Genomic DNA, 23225 nt, shown 5'->3' on the forward strand with positions numbered 1-23225 from the left:
TGCAGCAAACCACCACGGCACATGTATAGCTATGTAACAAACCTGCACATTCTGCACATGTATGGCAGAACTTGAAGTATAATAATAATAATAATAATAGAATTACCTCTCTATCTCAACAGGGAATGAAACTCATATTTGAAAGATACAGGACATGTTCTGAGAATAATAAACTTCACAGCCCATCAATAATCTTTATTAGAAAGGCTGAGGTAAAAATAATTACTAAATTTGCACATAAATCCTCCATGAATATAAAGAAATTACATGATAAGGATTTATTACCTCTATTCTATAGGCACATTTAGTTTTGCTTAGATAGTGTATAAGTCAAAGAGGAAAGCCTGCTGATTATAACTATAAAAAGCATTTATTAAAACTTTCTGTAGACAGACACTTATGATATGGTTCAGCTGTGTCCCCACCCAAAACTCACCTTGAATTGTAATAATCCCCACATGTCAAGGGTGGGTCCAGATGGAGATAATTAAATCATGGGGGCAGTTTCCCCCATACTGTTCTCATGGTGGTGAATAAGTCTCATGAGATCTGATGGTTTTATAAATGGGAGTTCCACTGCACAAGCTCTCTCGCCTGCTGCCTTGTAAGATGTGACTTTGCTCATCATTTGCCTTCTGCCATGATTGTGAGGCCTCCCCAGCCATGTGGAACTGTGAGTCAATTAAACCGCTTTTCTTTATAAATTACCCAGTCTCAGGTATGTCTTTATTAGCAGTGTGAGAACAAACTAATACAACTTAAAACAACAGTAAACATGTATAAATGACATAAATTAGTAAACATTAAGGGTAAGCAAAAATAAAGTGTTTTTCCTGTAGGGTTGCCAGCTGTAACATAGGACACCCCCATTCAATGTAAATTTCAGGCAAAAATAAACTTTTTAGTGTAAATATTTCTCAAGTATTTCATGGGACATACTTATACTAAAAAGACTTGTTATTTATCTGAAATTCCAATTTAACTAGATGCACTGTATTTTTATATGCTATATCTGGCAACTCAGCTATCATATCATAGTGATTTAATTTCATATAGAAACAAAAAAGATTATCAGAAGTTTTATGTTTGTGGAAGTTGAGACTGGAAGGAATTTGCTACAAAATTTCCAATAGGTTAGGCAATATTTCCCTTAAATGAATCAAATTCAATTTGAGCAACGTTTATAAAAGAGAAGATGAGAATCCACTTTTTTTTTTTTTTTGACAGTGTCTCGCTCTGTCTCCCAGGCTGGAGTGCAGTGGCGTGATCTCGGCTTACTGCAACCACCACTTCCTGGGTTCAAGCAATTCCCCTGCCTCAGCCTTCTGAATAAGTGGGATTACAGGCAGGCACCATCATGCCCAGCTAATTTTTTTTTTTTTTTTTGTATTTTTAGTAGAGACAGGGTTTCGCCATGTTGGCCAGGCTGATCTCAAACTCCTGACCTCAAATGATCCACCCACCTTGGCCTCCCAAAGTGTTGGGATTACAGGCATGAGCCACTGTGTGAGGCCTCCCAAATTTTTATGTGAAATTTCCTCATCTTTGTGTTCAAACTTAACTAAACTTAAAATGCAATTGTCCCTCAGGGGAATTGGTTCTAGGACCCCAGCAGATACCCAAATCTTCGGATGCTCAAGTCTCTTATATAAAATGGTGTAGTGTTTGCATATAATCTATGCACATCCTCCCATATACTTTACATAATCTCCAGTTACTTATAATAGCTAATACAATGTAAATGTTATATAAATAGTTTTTGTACACTGTATTGGTTTTTAATTTCTATTTTTTAATTGTTATAATGTTATTTTTGTTTTTTCTGAATATTTTTGATCATTGATTTGAATCTACAGATATGAAAGGCTGACTATATTGGTTAAATAAAACAAACGTAAAATGACTGAACAAACAAACACACACATTATTTCGGCCACAGATTTGCTCCTGAGCAAATTTTGTTCCCAGTTTGTCACTTCTGCTTTAAATATATTTTATTTTATTTTATAAGCTAAAAAGAGTAATTTTAAAAATCAAAACAAAAAAAATCATTGAGCAACACTTATTACATAATACCAGACCCAAATAAGCATATGTCTAGACCAAGAGACTAAATTGTAGCAGTATATGACTAATACGTTAAATGTAAAAATTGAGTAGCCATTACTTAAAGAAAACAATTGTTCCTTTCCTATAGAGTAGTGTTTCTCAAACTTTTTGATCAGTTTATCTTAAGAAGTTAATTTTATGTCACATTTAGTTATTCTTACAAATGTGTGTATTTATAGATACAAATATTTGCATGAAATAATACAAGCCTTTACTACCTATGGTGCACTCTGATACTTTTTATTCTATTCTATGTCATGTTGTTTACAACAGGCTAAGTTGATTTCACAGCCCACTAATGGGGTCATGTCCAAGTTAAAAATCTTTGCTGTAGAAAACAACTTTTTCTCCATAAGAGAAAAAGATCTTTGGCTCAAGATCATAATTGCATTATAACCCTTAGCATTCTGAGTGATGTAAAGTGTAAAATCTATCAAGTACTGCATATCCAGTTCCTATTCTGAAAACTCTGGTAGTAAGAGAAACAGCAACATTTAAATACAATCTATTTGTTTCCTTTGCTGATTAAACTTGCCTCCTTCAGGAGATTAGGGCAGGACAACTCCTTTTAGTAACTCATTGAGGGCAAGAGGAGAATATAGTTTTTTAAATTCTCCCGTAATGCCCAGCTCAAGGTAGTGGCTCAATTAAAACTTGCTGCTTTGATTAAACCAATATACTATGGCTATCAAAATATGGGTTATTGGTTACCAACTCTAGCTGATTATTGGAATTTTCTGGAAAACCTAAAAAAATACAGAATCTTATTCAGAAAAATGATAATTTTATTTATCCTTTGATCCAGCAATCCTCCTTCTAGGAATCAACTCCGGGGAATGGTTGAATAAACTATGATGTCGCCGAATTTTAAATTATTATGCAGTTATTTAAAAAATGAGGAAGATTTCCATGATACATGGCTCAGTAAAAAAAAAATCAAGGTGCATATGTTCTGTTTACTTTTGCACAAAGAAACACAGGAAGTGTAACAAGGAACTAAAAAAAGAAAAGGAGTGATTTTTGAAATGGGGTGAAGGGGAAAGGGAATTATGTGAGATTTAGAAATCAGGCCAGGCACAGTGGCTCAGGCTTGTAATCCCAGCACTTTGGGAGGCCGAGGTGGGCAGATTGCCTAAGCTCGAGAGTTTGAGACCACCCTGGGCAACATGGTGAAACCCTGTCTCTACTAAAATATAAAAAATCAGCTGGGTGTGGTGGCGGGTGCCTGTAGTCCCAGCTACCCTGCAGGTGGAGGCAGAAGAATTGCTTGAACCCAGAAGGTAGAAGTTGCAGTAAGTCGAGATCATGCCACTGCACTCCAGCCTGGGCGACAGAGGGAGACTCTGTCTCCAAAAAAAGAAAGAAATCAATGTATGCTTTTTTATATAGTTTTGGTTTTGAATCATGTAAATATTTGACATATTAAATAACACAAGATTAATTTCAAACTAAGAATCTCTAAAACTGAAAAGATAAGTAAGTCTTACTATATGTCAAATTGCAAACATAACCACACAGAGAGAAAAAAATATATTTCCAGGGAATGTAATACTCTGTGCAATGTAATACCCTACTGAGATACAATGAAATATAATCTAAGGAGTAAAAAAACTTAAAGAAAGAAAAGGCCGGGCGTGGTGGCTCACTCCTGTAATCCCAGCACTTTGGGAGGCCGAGGCGAGTGGATCACCTGAGGTCGGGTGTTCGAGACCAGCCTGACTAACACGGAGAAACCCCATCTCTACTAAAAATACAAAATTAGCCGGGCATGGTGGTGCATGCCTGTAATCCCAGCTACTCAGGAGACTGAGGCAGTAGAATCGCTTGAACCTGGGAGGTGGAGGTTGCGGTGAGCCGAGATCACGCTGTTGCACTCCAGCCTGGGCAACAAGAGTGAAACTCTGTCTCAAAACAAACAAACAAAAAAAGAAACAAAGAAGAAAAAACATCTCTCTGAGTTTTATTGTTAGTATAATATTGCTGTTATAATTTTTAAACCATTATTGCATATTTTTGGGAAAAATACATAAATATTTAAGGAGACAAGATTTTCAGTGTAAGAAAAGGATAACACATAAGTATGAAATCAAATAACTTACAAAAAAAATCATGTAATGTTGAATTTGAATTGGAAATATCTCTGAAGGAACTAGGTTCCCTTAAAGAAATGGCTAATTCAAAGTCTGAGGCAGTTAGGTAAAAATAGAGCCTGCAGTGCCGGGGGCCAGAAAGCAAGGAAGTCTTCAAACAAAGGAACTAGCTTGAAGCAGCTTCCATTGACCAAATTTGGAACAAATTAAGCATCTCTAAAGAATAACTAAATGATTATAAAACATTGAGTAAATAAAAATCCATGAGTTCTGGGGACAGAGAGAGAGAGAGGGAGGGAGAGAGAGAGAGAGAACTCATTTGCTATAAGTGGAGGAGATATTTATATCAGCATCTTATTCTGGAAATAGGTAAGAAATTATTTACCATGTCATTTTTTGAAAGAACTGTTGAAACCAGTTAATGTGTGAAACCTCTTTTTTACAAAAGAATGTCAGCTTTTTAATATTGAAGAAATAATAGAATTAGAAAAATCATCATTTTGGAACCTCCAATGAAATATCGATTCAGGCAAAAAAGCCGAAATCATTAGGTGAGAAGCTGATGGGGAGGAGGATACTCACATAGTGTGTCCAAGTGTCACCTCACATTACCTGTTAATTGCAAAGGGGGAAAAAACCTTGCCTTTACAGTGGAGATACTGATCACGTAATATAGTGAGCAAACCTAGTGTTACTGACAGACAAGTTGAAACTATGTGACTCCCGGTGTGATCATTCAATTATAGCATCAGTGTGAAGTATCTGTGAAGTATCCCCAAAATGCTTAATCTAAATCTAATCAAGCTCTTAGACCCAATTCCCAGTTTACAGGAAAAAGAAGAACAAAAAAGAACCAGCTAAATGACACTAGGAGGAAACTGTTCAAATTGCTAAAAAGTAGCTTTTTTTTTTTTTTGTACGTAGCTAGCAAAGAGTTTAATCAATGAAGCCTGCAGGATCTTTTAGCTTTGAAGGTAGACACACGGGTGTTGCTTCCCTCAGCTTTTACTGTGAGCCTTATTCTTTCATAAAGAATATGCTGCTGCTGCTGCTGCTGCCTCTGCTGCTACTGCTGGTCTGGCCATTATGTCCAACTGTAAAGGAATATTCTTATACAGAAAAGCGATTCCAATTTCAACATAAAAAAGCAATTTAAACTTGAGAAACACTGAGCTGCACCTAGAACTGATGTCCTTTTCTAAATAGAAGAAGAAATTGTTCTTGTCTAAATACGGGCATTTTGATTGCTTGATTCCACTGATCCCTATTAGCTGCTTGCTGCATTAAATTCTCATTGGATGTGCACTTGCCTTCTTTGTCATGGAAGTAATTTAATCTCTAACATTGATTTTTTAAAATGTTCTTTGGACTTCTAACTGGATCACTTCTCATTGATGCTGTTACATTGCTATGGCATTTTGAACTTAGCAAATGACATTAAAAATCACCTTTCTTAAATTACGTTTAAGCTTAGGCGAAATAGCAGAGAAGCATATGCTTTGTTCCTTTCCTACAAAATGAAGAGAGCTTAAACTAAGGGCTCTCTTTGGTTTGGAGGAGAGAAAGTCAGGGAGATGGCAGAGCAGCTGTGTCTTGTTTTTGAGAGAGGAGAAAATTCAGGCTCATACTTTTAGAGCTGCCAGGCAGCAAAGCTTCTGTGCAAAACTGCCCTGTTTTTGCCACTGGCAACTCCACCCTTGTTGTTCCCAGAAACACCCTCCAGTTTCCCTTCCTTTAAATTATCATTTTCCTCTCCCACTAGTTAGCAGAATCATTACTGTTAAATAATAACCAAGGAGATTTTCTTATACAGTTTGAAGAAACCAATTAATTTTATAGTCTTGCTACATTCATGTTAAATCTTAGGTAGCATTTCTATATTTTATATGTGGGTAGAAGAACTAGGCTAAAGGTAGAGAAGCATGTTTACTTCACTGCATATGTGAATAGAGCACCTTATAGTCTTAACAAGAATTCACCATTTTGGTCTAAGCTAGTAGTCCTCAGTGTGTAGTTCCTGGATTTACAGTAACAGCATCATCTGGGGACTAGTTCAATGTGCAAATTTTTGGGCATCAACCAACTTTCTGAATCAGAAACTTGGGTTGGAGACCGGAAATTTGTTTTGAAAATCCTCTAGGTGATTTATTTTGCACACTAAAATTTTGGAACTACCTCTATGCCATGAGATTCCCTATATTCCTTTATTAAGTCAGCAAACATGTTTAAACGTGTTCTTCATATTATGATCCATAAAGAAATAATATAAAAATCTCTATCCTTAGAGTGGTAATATGGTATGTAGGGAGAACAGAGTTTACACACAAAGCCGTAACAGGCACTTCTGATCATCTGTTTTCTCTACTTCTGGGTTTTCCTAGGTTAGGGTCTGTACATAAGAGTGGATGAACCATACTAACCAATGGTGAGGAGGCAAAATTCACATATGTATTTGTAGAAAAGAACAGCTCTGGATGCGGTTGAAGACACCAAGTTTCAGACTCTGAGAATATAAAAAGAAGACTGTTTTCTATTTTATATTGAGAAAGAATGGCTAATCAAGAGCATTAAAAAATGGCGGGAGAGATGATAGGCGAGCTGGGATAATCTAGCTTGAAAGGAAAATTAAATTATACACTGTCTACGTAAACAGCATTATCTTAGCCTGTTGACTCAGCTGGTTAGAGTTCTAAGTCACAGATTCAATTCCCTCCTGAGAATGGATGAACTATTTTCATTCTCTGACTACAATCTACATCCCGCTTCACAATCTAAGACATCAAATACTGGTGGAATGAGGGATGGGTAAAGGATTGTGGATCATTACACATTCATTCCCAAAGAGGGATGAATGACTGAAAGCTACTGAAGGTGGATGGTAGCACCATCTTTGTAGGAGATAGTAGATAATAAACGGTAAATTACTCAAATTATTTCCCAAAGCTTTCATTGGTATAAAGATTTTTTTCTTTTTTAAGGTAAATTTACCTTTTTGAAGAAAGAACATAATTTCTCAAGGAAAGTTCGTAAGGTATAATTTGTATGACTATGATAATTTTTATGTTATATAACTAGTAAAATGTTTCATTTGGCAAAAATATTTATATCAGCATATAAGCATGTAGCTCTCCTATGCACATTAAATCTTGATGATATTAAAAATTAGAGGTTAATCTCTTGCATCCTTATAAGGAGACAAAAATTAAAATGCCTCACTCTTAAATACAGTAGGCTGAATCCACTAACATTAGCTATGGATGCCTCAAAGTTTCCATGCAAAATCTTGTTCCTAACTAAGCCGTAGGGAATTTCTTCAAGGTAAAACTTGAGCATAATATCTGTTCTCAGCAGATTGTTTTACACAGTTTTTGAGTGCCAAGTTATCATAAAAGATGAACATAGAGTAGAATACTCATATGCCCAGTTTTTCCCTATGTGTAATATTTGAATAAATAGGAAAAGTTTATAGTGGATGTAATGATAGTACTGAATGCCAGTGAAAAAAGAGAAAGTTTTCTTTATATTTCCCTATCATTTAACACCAGGAAACCTTCCTACATGCTTCAAGGGAAAACCCAAAAGATTGCTTTTTTAAAAAACATCACTTTTAAAGAAATAAAAGGTAGGATATCTATACACACATAAATGCATTCATAAATTAATAGCTGGGTACCTCGATCTTGGGCTGTATTCATGGAAATATGCCATGCTTTGTATATGAGCGTAATGCCATTTGTTAGCTATCATTAAGTCTGTTTTTCTAATATAGGGATAAATAACTGTATGGAAATTTGAACTTACAAAAATATATTTTTAAAAAGCAGTTGATAATACATTGATTATTTAAACTTGATTTTCTAGTATAAAAACAACCAATAAAAAGGATTTTATTTTCTTTTTGTTTAAGGGGTCATACAGCACTTCAAATGTTCATTTTAAAAGCATTAAGCAAAATACTTTGGTTAAAATATCAATATCCTCCATAATAGTAGGGGAAAATAAAATTTTAATTAAACAATTCACCAGATAATTAAATTACACTCTCTGTGAAAACCAGGGATTAAAACCTGAAATGTCTTTAGGAGTCAGGCGGGTAATATAAATGATGAAGCAGGCTGTACGTTGCATGGAGACAATTCTTGAATTGAAGCGTTTACATTTAGCCTAGAGGAAGTAGCAGGACTCAGCTCAGTCCATATAGTTATGCAAGTACAATATTTTTAGATCTTTTGATTGTCAAAAGAAACTCCAAATCTAGACTTTTTTTTTTTCTTTTGAGACAGTCTCGCTCTGTCTGCCAGGCTGGAATGTAGTGGTGCGATCTCTGCTCACTGCAACCTCCGCCTCCCAGGTTCAAGCAATTCTCCTGCCTCAGCCACCCCAGTAGCTGGGACTACAGGTGCCTGCCACTATACCCGGCTCATTTTTGTATTTTTAGTAGAGACAGGGTTTCACCATATTGGCCAAGCTGGTCTCGAACTCCTGACCTCAAGTGATCTGCCTGCCTGAGCCTCCCAAAATGTTTGGATTACAGGCATGAGCCACCACGCCTGGCCCAAATCTAGATCTTTTAAAAATACAACCTTTAAGTTATTTAATTCTGGGAATTAAGTAATTTTTTAAAAACATTGTATTTTTCAAACAAAATATACCTGCTTAATATGATTTGTTCTGTGATCTGTCAGCTTGTGACCCTTCATTTTAACCCCAAATTGCAGTATTCTCATCTGTCTTTCTCTGGCATATAAAATGCTGAATGCCAGATGTAGATAATCTCAAGCTATTGTAAAATGTAAGTGAGGAAATAACCAGGCTGGGTGTTACACATGTGGGGAGGATTGCTTGAGCCCAGGAATTCAAGGCCAGCCTGGGCAACATAATGAGACCCCTTTTCTATAAAAAGAAGAGAGGAAAAGACTGACTATCATTGAATACTTGTTAAATATTTATTTGGAAAATTAATACAATATGCATTTTGGGGGAAGTTAAGGCCTCACCAGTATCAGCATGCACACCCATTGGCACATGAACTTGTTTCCACAGAATGAGTAAAATAGGAATGTTAATTTTATTGACCCAACACCACTGACTCATTGGAAAAAAAAATGCCAGAGAGAGAGACCTCTTTCTCTCTCTCTGTCACACACACACACACACACACACACACGCACACGTGAACACTGTGTGACATCAGTAGGAGTCACTGTACAATAGCATATCTGAAAGGCCAAGGTCCATATCTTTACAGATTAAGCTCTAATATATCTTCACAGATTAAGCTCTAATATATCTTCAACTTCATGCTGGGTGTCTAGTGAAGTATGTGTAAACATCAAATAGAGTTTCCAGGACTTATTAGAGCATACTGTTTGAAAGTGACAGAGGTCTTGTCTTTATAATTCTTATCGTCATTGAACTTCTAACACATGCAGACACAATATGGATCATTAACAGAAATGGTCAGTTCTTGCTGTGAATGAATGAGCTTGTTTTTATGAATTAAAGAGATGCATATTGAGAAAAAGATAAGGAATCGTGGGGTTTTATTGTATTGATGGTTTAGAATTATCATCTCAGGTGCATATTAAATGTGTTAGAGGGTGTGCATTTTTAAAGTAAGCGTTTAAATTTTAAGTATAACATACATATGGAAAAGTGCATACATCATTAAACAGATTAATAAAGTTTTACAAGGTAAACACATTTTGTATTTACTTTAGAGAAAGTAAACACAAAATAATACACAAGGCTGTATATTATTTTCAAAGAACCAAGCTTGAAATTTTTTGAAATGACTTCATAATGCATTTTGCATATTTGGTTATTGCTGAAATATACCTCTCAAAACAACATTACCTCTAACTTGTGCAGTTTTATTTCTTCCACTCCCCTTTTTTTTGTTCCTGACTACCATTTGGTTAAATTTTGGATCATTTATTTCTGTAAAGCATTCATCTCCTAGAGTCTTTTCATCACACAACACCAAGGCTATATCTTGAGCAAATTCCCCTTCCTTCCCTTCCTTCTTTCCTTCCTTCCTTCCTTCCTTCCTTCCTTCCTTCCTTCCTTCCTTCCTTCCTTCCTTCCTCCCTCCCTCCTTCCCTCCTTCCCTCCCTCCTTCCCTTCCCTTCCTCCTTTCCTCCCTTCATCCCTTTCTCCCTTTCTCTCTTTCTTTTTTTCTTTCTTTCTTCCTCTTTTTTGAGACAAGGTTTTGCTCTGTTACTCAGGCTGGACTGCAGTGACGTGATCATAGGTCACAGCAGCCTGAATTTCCTGGGCTCAAGCGATCCTCCCACTTTAGCCCCTCAGGTCGCTGGGACTATAGTTGTGCACCACCATGCCCAGCTAATTAAAAAAAATTTTTTTTTTGTAGAGACAGAAGTCTCCCCACATTACCAAGACTGGTCTCAAACTCCTGGCCTCAAGCAATCCTCCTGCCTTGGCTTCCCAAAGTGCTGGTGTTACAGGTGTGAGCCACCCCACCTGACCCATTAGTATTGCATCTAAGTTATTCACTGGAGTTACAAGATAAACATTCTCTAATTTGATATTTACTTTTTGAAAAGAAGGACAAAAATATTACTTAGAAAGGGATTTTAGTCACAGTATCTAAAAATGTATAAATAATGCCATTACCTTTTAAAAACGATAACATTTCTGTATTTTATTTATTTATTTGTATTTATTTATTTATTCATTTTGAGATTGAGTTTCTCTCTTGTTGCCCAGGCTGGACTGCAATGGCACAATCTTGGCTCACTGCAACCTCTGCCTCCTGAGCTCAAGCGATTCTCCTGCCTCAGCCTCCTGAGTAGTTAAGACTACAGGTGTGCGCCACCAACCACTATGCCCAGCTAATTTTTTTGTACTTTTAGTAGAGACAGGGTTTCACCATTTGGCCAGGCTAGACTCAAATTCCTGATCTCAGGTGATCTGTCCTCCTCGGCCTCCCAAAGTGCTGGGATTATAGGTGTGAGCCACCATGCTCAGCCTTAATTTATGTATTTTCAAGTTAACTTTCTTGCAAAGAAGAGGAAGAAGGCAGCACATTCAGAAAAATTTATTATTAAAATTAGAGCCTATCATTAGATTCATCTGAGCAATTTTACTATAAAGCATATACCTATAAACATATTATGTAATATCTCCTGTTTGAATAAAGCAGGTCACATATCACAATCAAAACAATGATAAACATATGTTGTAACCTAGTAACATGATTTAAAATTTCACTATCTTACATAATCAAAGTATCATTTAAGTAGGTGAGCCAAAATGATTACATGTACCTAAGACTATTAATGAAAAAATTCAGAAGAAAGTTTATTGTCTGCTTATGATGAGAATGCTACTATGTCTACTTGAACATACTTACATGAAGTTAGACTGTGATGGTAGTGTTTTAAATTGACACCCAAAGATTCTCTGGCTCTTCTTCAGAGTGATGGTGCAAAGTAGGCTATCGATAATTATAATTGAGGGAGACAGCCCAAACTTGGAATGTTTTCTTTGATCTTCACAAATAATAATATACATATTACAGAACCACAGGCCATTGCATCAGTAAATTACTAATGAAAGTGTATCCGCTGGGCGCGGTGGCTCAGGCTGGGTGCCATGGCTCACACCTGTAATCTCAGCACTTTGGGAGGCCGAGGTGGGTGGATCACCTGAGGTCAGGAGTTCGAGACTGGCCTGGCCAACATGGTGAAACCCCATCTCTACCAAATATACAAAAATTAGCGTGGTGGCGGGTGCCTGTAATCCCAGCTACTTGGGAGGCTGAGGCAAAAGAATCACTTGAACCGTACAGGCAGAGGTTGCAGTGAGCTGAGATCATGCCATTGAACTCCAGCCTGGGTGACAAGAGTGAGACTCTCTCAAAAAAAAAAAAAAAAAGAAAGTGTATCATGTACTCTCAGTAAAAGATTCCAGTAAAGTAGAATTTTCTCTGCTTTATTCAAATTTATTTATATACTTTATTCTAATTTATCTATATCATTTATTCTTATTCTTTTTTTTTGAGACAGGGTCTCACTCTGTCACCCAAGGCTGGAGTACAGTGGCACAATCTTGGCTCACTGCAACCTCTGCCTCCCAGGCTCAAGCGATCCTCCTTCCCCAGCCTCCCGAGCAGCTGGCACCACAGGCATGTACCACCACACCAGGCTAATTTAATTTATTCTAATTTGTGAAATTCTGAATTTATTTCTAATTCAGATCTACTGTACTATAAGAACCTAGACAAAATTCTTCATGCAATGCTCCCAGAGCAAGGCACTGATAATGATGTTTTGTGTATGGTTATATGACTAGTAGAGAGTTGAAAGTATTTATGTGTATAAACACTGGATGATTTGGTCCACTCAATAGACATTGTGTTAGGTACAAAGGATTCAAAGATGAATTTTCACCTTTGGGAAAGTCAGTAATAATTAGTGGGACAGACACATAAACCCATAATTGCAATATGATATTGCAAATGTAAAGTAGGAAGCAGGCACAGAATACTGTAGAAACACAGAAGAATTATGTAGACTATGGTTTTCATGAGTGTGCATCTCCAAGTAGGGAATCCAGTTTGGAGAAAATGTAAGTACAAAAGATAATGAGGGCCTGAATCAGGGCAACAGTCTGAGGGAAGGGGATGGAGTCGAGCAATACATAGGAGGTTTAAGAGGCAGGATTTAATGATTGATTAGATGAAAGGAGAAATAGAGATAGAAAGAGAAAGAGATGACGAACAGAGAGAAAGGGGTGATGAACAGGCTTAGATGAAGGTGCTATTAATTGAGATTGACAAGACAAGAGAAAAACCAGGTTTGGAGGAAATATGGAATTGATTGGGGCAAGGAGCTAAAGTTGGGGTACTTGTGGCATATCTTTGTACACATGTCAGACACACAGTTTAAGACTCTGAAGTTTGATTAAAGATAAAGTGCTAGTACTGGAGGAGATATTGAAGACCTAGGATGTAAAAGAATAATAAATCGGTCTTCATGGTGACACTCTGAACCTTATCGTTATCCTGATCATTCTCCATCTAGCATCTTAAATACTCTTACATCCCCTAATTCCTCTCTGAATGCTACCACATCCTCGACTTCACGAAAACCAACCGTGTTCTTATTCAAGGAAGCATTTGAGAGCTTAATATCAAATCAGCCTTGAGGCTGGTGCCACTTTAACATTATCTGAGATATTGCCCCTTTTCTTAGTGTTAGCAACAGTTCTTAATCCTCTTGGCTCATGACTGTATCATACTTCCCAGTCCATACTCCAAGTCATTCAGCATTGCCTTACTCCCATAAATGCTCCCAGGGACTGGAACCATATCTAGACCTCATGTCTGGTTCCTTGCTGCAAGACTGCCTGACTCAGGGTAGCACCCTCATGCTTGGGCCTGCTGCTTCTTTGTAGTGAACTTTTATTGTTTATGGATCCCAATGTTCACTCACACTCCTTCTAGGAAAGAACTTCAACAGATTTCCAAGTGGTGAATTTCTCTCTTCCCCCACGGTATAGTTGGTTACTGTAAAGCTGACCCCAAGTCACTCTCCAAGAGTCTTCAGACAGTTAGTGCTTGACATGAGCTTAACTCCAGTGATTCCTCTTCCCTAATTCGTGTGTGTGGACGATTTCTCACTTTTTCTGCTGGATGTGGCTGAGAAAGCATTTAGCCCTGGGAGGTGCTGGTGATCTGAGAATGAAGTCATTCAAAGGAAAAAATGAAGAGACTATGTCCTGATAATCTGGACCCTCCTTTGAGCTGCTTCTAACCCCAGATCTAAACCTGGGCTACTCAGTTATGTTGTTTTTAGCATGAAAGAATTTGTGTTGGATTTTATTATCCTTCAACTGAAAAAAATCAGTTTTCTTTTCCTTCCTTCCTTCCTTCCTTGCTTCCTTCCTTCCTTCCTCTCTGTTTTCTTCTTTCTTTCTGTCTTCCTTCCTTTCTCTCTCTTTCTTTCTTCCTTCCTTTCTCTCTTTCTTTCTCTTCCTCTTTCTTTCTTTCTTTCTTTCTTTCTTTCTTTCTTTCTTTCTTTCTTTCTTTCTTTCTTCTTTCTTTCTTTCTTTTCTTTCTTCCTCCCTCTCTCTCTCTTTTTTTTTTTTTTTTTGATACAAGATCTTGCTCTGTCACCCAGGCTGGAGTATAGTGGCACAATCACAGCTCACTGCAGCCTTGACCTCCTGGGCTCAAGTGATCCGCCCACCTTAGCCTCCCAAGTACCTGGGACTACAGGTATCAGCCACCACCCCCAGCTAATTGAAAAAAAAATTTTTTTCTTTTGTAGATACAGGGTCTCCCTATGTTGTCCAGACTGGTCTCGAGCTCCTGGGCTCAAGTGATCCTCCTGCCTCAGCCTCCCAAAGCATGGAGATTACAGGCATGAGCCATCATGTCTGGTCTGTTTTGATTTTTAAAAGAAATTTATTGGCTCGCATGATTGAAAAATAGAGTAGTAAATCCCCAGGTATGGTGGCAGCCAGTGTGGAAAGCCTGTTCTCTCTAAAGAAGCTGGAAGTAGGAAAAGGAGGGCTGGGTTGGGGGTTGGAGATGGCAACAGCAGGGTCCTGAATGCCTGGACTGGCTGAGAGGGGCTAGGCTGTTTGCTCACAGGATCTGAAACCAGAAGTAACTACTAGAAGCAACATTGCGGGAACTGCCACACTCAGGTCTGGTCCACGCTGAGTCACTAGGGTGAAGAAAGGGAGTCTGGATTCAAAGCCAAATAAAATGGAGAAGGGGCACTTGAAGAGAGGAGAGTTTCCAGTTAAGTGGTGGTGAGCAATGCTTGGAAATATTCCACCAGCTTAGAGTAGGGAATCTTCTTATTTCATTATTGTGGCTGTGGGCAAAAGAGCACTAAATCACTTAACGGAAAGACAGAAGGGCAGATTCTTGGACTTTTAGTCATCTCATCTTTAGGATTTGATTTGTATCCTGCTTGACACTGCTTACCTCTATATCCAGTCATCACCTGGCTTTTCTTTCTGCTTAGATCCATTCATTTAATCAATGAATATTTGCTGTCTGTTAAGCATTGTGTTAGGTGCTAGAGATGTAGCAGTGAACAAAACAGAATTGCTGCCCTCATAAGCTTATATTCTATATATTCAGAGACAGAGATAAATGAACAAATAGAAATAACCATGGGAATAATGGTAAGTGCTATGAAGACAAATAGAGCAAGATCTGAATTAGGTCATGCAGAAACCTATGGGACAAGCTTTGCAGGCAGAGGGAACAGCATGTGCCACAGGAGCATGCTGGATCTGTTTGAAACCTGCAAGGAGGGCAGTGCATGAAAAGAGAGGCTGGCAGGAGAGGAAGTCATAGGGATAGACAGAGGCCTGAGAATGTAGGAGCTTACGGGCCATAACAAAGACTCTGGATTTAGATGGTACTTGCTACTCTGATCCAGTTCTAAAATGCCAGCTCTTTGTGTTCAAGGTTCAGAGGGTTAAGAAAGAATGAATCAGAGACAGGACTTTGAGAGCTCAGGGAGTGGATTAAACAGATGAGATAACAATGCTAAGGCTCTGGCCAAACTCACATCCCACAGTGCAACCACACCCTGCTTAGATTTCATTTCTGTCTTTAAACTGGAGTTTGAGCAGAATGGGAATGGAGGTTCAAACTGCCTCTTTGTGAGAATTCTCTTCTGATCTCTTTCCACTGTGTGCCTGGGCAGGGAAAATGGAAGATCGGCACAAGTGAGTGTGAGATCAGAAGAGAATTATGCAGCTGATACTCTAGTTAAAAGGAATTCTAGCATTCACCCCTACTCCAAAGTTATCAGTGGCTATTTCTGCCAATGCAAAGGTTGACACTGCAATGCTATACTGATTTGCTCTTCATTTTAACAGAAAGCATTTCTATAACTTAAAGATATAAAGTCAAACAGAAGACCCTACATATTGTGATCTCTTAACTTGTCCTGATAAGTTGATCTTTTGGAAAGCATTGAATAATTTACCCTGCTTAGAAAAATATTCACTATTTGCTTTAAATGGTAGGCTTAAGAGTGATTTTTCTTTCTTCCATATTTTCTTTGTTGAATGGTAATTCATTGTACGGCAGAAAAAAGAAAATTCGTTTAAGTGAAAAAGACATTTGTAAATATTTTGTATCAAAAACATCTATATTAGAAATGGATGCAAGCGAATGACTATACTCAGGTTTGGGGTTGGCAGAACAGAAGAATAGAATAGAATAGAATAGAATAGAATAGAATAGAATAGAATAGAATAGAATAGAATAGAATAGAATAGAATAGAATAGAATAGAATAGAATAGAATAGAATAGATAGAATAGAATAGAATAGAATAGAATAGAATTTTGAGAACTTAGATATTCTTTTAAATTATCCTGACTCTTTTAACATGAGAAAATTAAGTTTGAAGAAGTTTGGCTTAAGTTTATCTTTCAAACTTTGCATGAAAATTTAGGTAATCTGTTCTATTTGTTAAGTAATCTGTTCTATCTGTTTTAACTTTTAGTTAAAACTCATTATTCTCAAGTTGTTCTCATTTAAAACATATCAAGGTACAAGTTTTCATTTTGTAAATCAATCTGACCCCTTAAACAAAGTGAAATCCGATACTAATTTTCAAATGGCCATGCTTATTCAACTATTTTCTGAACAAGATGCCCTGTTAGACATGGGGAAAGACAATAAAAAGTTAGTCTTACTGTCAAAGGTAGTCATTTTATTGTGATTATATTTTTTGTAGATGTACAAAAATCTGGAGGATGGTATCTCCCATGGGGTTGGTTATAGTATTTTGGGGAGAATTAGCTAGTCATTTATTTCATAAATACAGGTCTATATCTATGTCTACGTTTACGTCTTACCTATATTTTAACTCTAATTCACATAAAGAAATGTATTTAATATTGAGACTGCACATACACACACACTTAAAACAAAAGTTTCTTTCTTTTCTTCTTTGTTTTTCAATTCTATTTTATTCTTTTCTGTTTAATTAAACTTCTGGTCCCAATCCACTGAAATGATTTTATAACCCACTTTTGGGTCTCAACTCACTCACAGTTAGAAAAGAAAGTATGATTTTGAAAAAAAATTCTTTTGGATTGAGAACTAAAATTTAAGCTATTAGCTAATGATGAAATCCATAATGGCTGTAAAGGGAAGGTGGGGATTATTTTGGGATCATAGTTCTAGGCTTTGGTGGTTGCTATCATGGAATGAGTTTATTCTCTACTCCTGGACCTGATGGCCAACGGCCATAAGTTTGACCATAAATATGTCTTTTTTCTTGGTGCCATTGATTATCTTAACTGGCCTTGCAGTACTAGCAAAAATAGGTCACAAGTTCTTGAACCACTCGCGCTATACTATGAGCCATAAATATTTGCTTATAGCTTTATATTTTAGGTTTCATTAGGCAGACAGAGAGTGAAATTGAGAGCAAAGTTCATTACTGAATTTATACTTGAGATTCAATCATCAATCCAAAGTTCACTTAGAACTTTCAATGAAACTGTGAAGGCTTTAATCCTGTCCAATACATTGAAGTCCACATAAATCCCATATAAGTTAATTATTTTGAATAGATCTGTAGCTTAAATATCTCAGAACACATACTATCCTTTTTTTACTCTGTATCCCTCAGGCAACAGCAACGTGTTGAAACTCATTGTAGGGGATAGCTTTTGTTCTTGCCAACTGAATATCCATGAAGTCTATCCATGACGTAACTTTCCTCTTGAGTACCATCCACCTCTTCCCCTTCTCAGTCTTGCAGTGTAAGTCATGAGGGTAGGGACCAATTCTCAGAACTGTTTGCTGGATTTTTGCAGTACACCCACCCCCACCCCCCGCTGCCTCCCTACCTGACACCCACTGTCATTGCACGTGAATCCTAAGGCATCCTCAACCTCACTCCAGCCTTCGGGGCCAATATTGAAAAGAGGCGAGAGTCGTCTAAAGAATTCTATGATGCGGCATCATGATTTTTGTTCCTAAATTGGTTTCTGACTTTGTGCCTCAGTTCTAGTGATGCGTTATCCACCTTGATAGCTAGGTCCTGTCACTATATGTAACTTATCTATTCTCTGAAAACCTGACATTTTGCTTTACTCTTATTTGGTACTAGAGATTTAGATTATGACTGCATCAATTGTCTGTCTTCGCTGGTACTACTGACCTGATTTACTGGCTCTCTTTATTTTTCTGTAAACTCTTGGGAAACTGGTCTATAGTCACTAGGCATCTAATGATTAAGAGTGTTCCAGGCTAGGTGCAGTGGCTTATGCCTGTAATCCCAGCACTTTGGGAAGTCAAGGTGGGAGAATCGCTTGAGGCCAGGAGTTTGAGACCAGCCTAGGCAACAGCAAGACCCCATCTGTGACTTATTTCCTTGTAAAGAGCACCCGAGCAACTACTTTCCTATGCTACCCCAAATTGTCTGTTGCAATGTTCCAGATACTGACTATTGCCAACTCACTGGGACATCTCTGTCGATGAGTTGAATCTGAATGTCTGCCCCACTTCTGTAGATGAGTCTCTTACTAGAGGCTAACCCTTACTCCCTCTTTTTTTCCTGCTGCTGACTGGAACATAGCTGGTAGAGTCTCAAGACATGTAAGACTAACTTTTTATTGTCTTTCCCCATGTCTAACGGGGCATCCTGTTCAGAAAATAGTTGAATAAGCATGGCCATTTGAAAATTAGTATCAGATTTCACTTTGTTTGAGGGGTCAGATTGATTTACAAAATGAAAACTTGTACCTTGATATGTTTTAAATGAGAAAAACTTGAGAATAATGAGTCTACTTCTTCAAAATTTATTATGAAATAAAATCTCAAAAGTTCAAGTTCAGAATGATGTATATTTAAATGCAACATCCAACTTGTTTCATTTTGGTGCTAACAACTTTTGAGTATGTTCCATGAAACCTCAAACAGCTTTTAAACTGTGTCTTTAATTTTGCTATTAAACTATTTCAGAGACTACAAAGAAAGAAGGAAAGACAGAAAGAGATAAAGAAAAGGAAGGAAAGAAAGAAGGAAGGAAGAATGAATGAAAGAAAAAAGGAAACACAGAGAAAAAAAGAAAACAGAAAGAAAAAAAAGAAAAGAAACCAATTGGGTTCCTTTATAGTCCCCTGATGGGTCTATTAGTCTCTGGGATCCTAACTCTATTATAAACACAATATTTGGGAATTTATTTTGAAAGAACTAGAAATTGGGTTTAACTAACAATATTACGTGTCAAGTTTCAGTTGCCAAAATCATTCTGTCCATAGAGAAAAAAAAAATATTGTTTTGCTTCCTAAGGAAATGCATTGAAGTTGGAGTATGATGACTGAAAGTACATTGTATTGGAAAGTTAAATGCAAGTTTACCAAATGCACTTGGCATTGAAAATTTTTCTAAATGTTCTTTGTGGATTTGGATATACAACATTGGCACCCCCCCCCCACCTCTTTTATTTCTTTTATCTTCTTTTTTCTTCCTTCCTTCCTTCCTTCCTTCCTTCCTTCCTTCCTTCCTTCCTTCCTTCCTTTCTTTTTTCTCATTTTTCTTTCTTTTTTTCTTCAGATAAGCTTATCAGCCTTGCATAGGGATGTTTTCTGTGTCTGGGTCCTAAAGTTGCAAAATAGATTTAGCTGTGAGGGAGTCAATGCAGAAGGAAAACAGTAAGATAGAATGCAGAACAAAATACTGCTATAATTGCTTTAAATGCAGCATCACGAGCTATTTGCATTTTTGCCAATTTGCTTAATTAAGCAACAGAATATTAAAAGTAGCTTTCAAGGGCCTCTCTGTCTCAGCCCAAAGGCAGACATGCAAACAAATAATTAGGATATAATGTAATGGCAAATCATAGTGGAATGAGAGACAAATTGTCTCCTGGATAAGTGAGTCATGAAGGCTTCAACAGTATAAGTGATGTTTGAACTATGTCTCAAAGGGTGATAAGAATGTGCTGGATGGAGAGGAAAAGAAAGGCATTGTAGGGCAGTGAATAGCTAGAGCAAAGGCACTGAGCTGTGAAAGTGCAGGGCATGTTGAGGGAAACAGTGAATGACCTGGTGTGGTTCTAGAAATATACTATGTTGGGAAACATATACTATGTTGAGAAAAGGATTCTTGGCATGACATGGCTAGAAAGATAGATTGGAATCAAATGATGAAGAACCTTATATGTAGATCATATGATTTTGGACTTGATCTCAGGGTCCTCTGAAGTTTTTTTTTTTAATTCACCATAAGTTTAATATTAAGAATACATATTTTTTTGTCATAGTGAAATAGGCCTTTTGGAGAAGGGCCATCTGGGAGTAATTGATTTCTCTGCTGAACTCGGCCATTATTTATACTTTTTCTGAGGTTTCTAACATGATAATATTTCCTTCCATTTATCTACCACCATTCCAATATTGCCCACTAGTTGTGATCTCCACACATTCATCAAAGATTCATAAAGGGATCAGATCACCACAGTATTCCTTTGGCATGTCTGACACAACTTAATTTTAATGACAACTTCTTGTCCATAATTTTTTCTCTCCAGGAGGGTGAGCTTTGCTCGTGCTATCTACTCACCAGGCTCAGAGCTGCCTTGAAATAGAATTTGCAGCCTCCCTCATGTGCCTGTGGTATCATCAAAGGTTTTTAAGCAGAGGAAGCTGCCACTTTCTGGGTCATTACCACCTCTCCCTCATGCTCTCTAACCCCACCTAAGCAGTATATTATATGAACTTTTTATCTCCCACTACTATTCTTCCCAAACTCTCACAGCTTCATTAATACCCAGCCAATTGCCAACATCCTCTTTCTTCAAGCAACTGGTGATTAGCATTGCTTCCCAGAATGTATTTGATCCTTAGAACATCCATAGTTTTAAAAAATCTTACTAACCAGGCAGTTAACATCCTTCTCATGGTCATCCATGGCTTGGTGGCCTTGGACATATGACCTCCATGTCAATTCAAGCAAGATCTGCACCCCATTAGAGATTAGACTAACTTTTAACAAATATTTATCGAATACCCATTATGTGAGGGATGTCATAGGCATTGAAAGACAATGATGAATAAAACAAATGAGATATCTGCCCTCAGGAGTTTATGGCCTGTAACAGGTGGTGGCAAACTACACCCCATGGGTCAAATCTGGCCCACCATCTGTTTTTGACTATAAAGTTTTATTGAAACACAGCCATATTCATTCTTTTGTGTATTACCTATGGCTGCTTTTACGCTACAAAGTCAGGGTTATAGAGTTGCAACAGAGGCTATGTGACCTGAAAATCTCAAAACATTTACTATTTCACCATTTACAGAGAGAGTTTGCTAATCCTTGGCCTAAACCATGCTTCTTGAACAATCTGTAATGAAAGATTAGTTAAAAATTTTAAAAAATATTGTAGACATGTTTTCTAGCTTTTTATAAAAATGAGTTTTTAGAAAAACAAACAAAAAAATCAAACATACGAAATACAAGCTCAGAATACTATGTCAAATTGTTATAAAAGTTTCTAAATTCTTAATCTTAGTTTCTGTATTTATCTCCTGGATCATGAGTAATAGTTTGCAGACAAACACCTGTGAGCTTTGAGATCGCACTGTGAGTAGTGCTAGCTTAGAAGTTAAGACAGAAATCAAGCAAATAATAACACTAATAATTATCCTAGATCAAATTTTACTAATAGCTATGATCAAAAATCATAAAGTGATATGAAGCTGAATTTTAGGGGAGACCAAGACAGGGTTTTCTGAAGGGATGAACTTTGAGCTGAGATTATAGAGTGAATGTGAATTAACCAGACACAGAGTGTGTCTTTGCTGGAGTCTGATGATGTTAAAAGAATATCCATGGCAATGGAAATACATGTGCAAAAGCCCTAGGTGGGAATGAGGCAGGAGAATAGGGTCTAGAGGCAGGGAACCTAAGGCTGTTTCTTGCCGACTTCCTAGAACTAAAAAGAAAGGAAAACCCTAACTTTCCATGCGCAAGTAACAAAAGGACCAGAGGCTACTCCCTTTGCAAACCCCCCATCTTTTCTGCGTGGCAGATGGGAAATTGGCTGTGGGCAACAAATCATGCTGATTGTGGGTCCAGTCTTCGTTTGCAACTTTGTAACTTCACTCCAGCCTCTGAATAGTTGCTGTCCACAACCAATCAGACCGACTGGTGGGTGAAGTCTTCGTTTGCATAGAGGTATAACTTTGTAACTTCACTCTAGCCTCTGGTTGCAAAAAGCAATGTTTGCACAGGAGTGTGAACTTTATAATTTCACTTCAGCCTCTGGTTGGCTGCTTTCTGCAACCAATCAGACTGATTGCGGGCTACCACTTCATTTACATGAAGTGAGTATGAAGTGGCCAATGGGAAACTTCTAGTGGGTATTTGGACCCAAGAAGATTCTGTATCCTGGCCCTTGAGCAGCTGTTGGGGCCCCTCCCACACTGTGGAGTGTACTTTCATTTTCAATACATCTCTGCTTTTGTTCTTTTGTTGCTTCATTCTTTCTTTGCTTTGCTGGGCGTTTTGTCCAGTTCTTTGTTCAAAACGCCAAGAACTTGGAAAACTTGCAGTCAAGACCCTCTACTGATGACAGGCAGAAACTTACTATGTGTCTGTAACTATGTTAAACACTTTATGTATATTTCTCCTTTAATACCCTCTTCAGTCTATAAGGTCATTATCATCATCTCAGTCATGCTTTTCATCATAAATTAAGCAATTCATTAACATGCCCTTTTTATCATCTATTTTATATATGAGGAAACTGAGGAGTAGAGATGTGAAATAACTTATTCAAAGTCACTTAGGTGGCTAGTGAGGCATAGAGTTGGAATTGGTTTCCAGGGGTATTTGATATCACAGTCTGTGCTTTTATCTATTGTGCTATGCAAGTATCATTTTTAATCATAATAACCCATGATTTCAACCCTGGAGGCATTTGCCTCTAGTTTCCAGCAATCCTAAAGAACTATCTTAATTTTAGTGTCTTCCTTGGCAAAGCTAGAACATATAATTAGCTTT

General features: G+C 37.4%; 1 long non-coding RNA gene across 2 annotated transcripts in view; it reads left to right on the forward strand.

Moving 5' to 3' along the window:
* The window catches only part of LOC131380877 (uncharacterized), a 53249-nt gene extending 34004 nt beyond the window's left edge, over positions 1-19245 (forward strand). The window contains exon 3 of one of the 2 annotated variants that reach the window (XR_009209135.1): positions 19179-19245. This is a non-coding gene — a long non-coding RNA (uncharacterized LOC131380877). Of the gene's footprint in view, positions 1-12229; positions 12349-19178 lie in introns of those variants that run through there. The other variant, XR_009209134.1, reaches the window with a different exon arrangement.
* Positions 19246-23225: the final 3980 nt, after the last annotated feature.

This window comes from Hylobates moloch, unplaced genomic scaffold (genome assembly GCF_009828535.3).
Source record: "Hylobates moloch isolate HMO894 unplaced genomic scaffold, HMol_V3 SCAFFOLD_12, whole genome shotgun sequence".
Taxonomy (NCBI): domain Eukaryota; kingdom Metazoa; phylum Chordata; class Mammalia; order Primates; family Hylobatidae; genus Hylobates; species Hylobates moloch.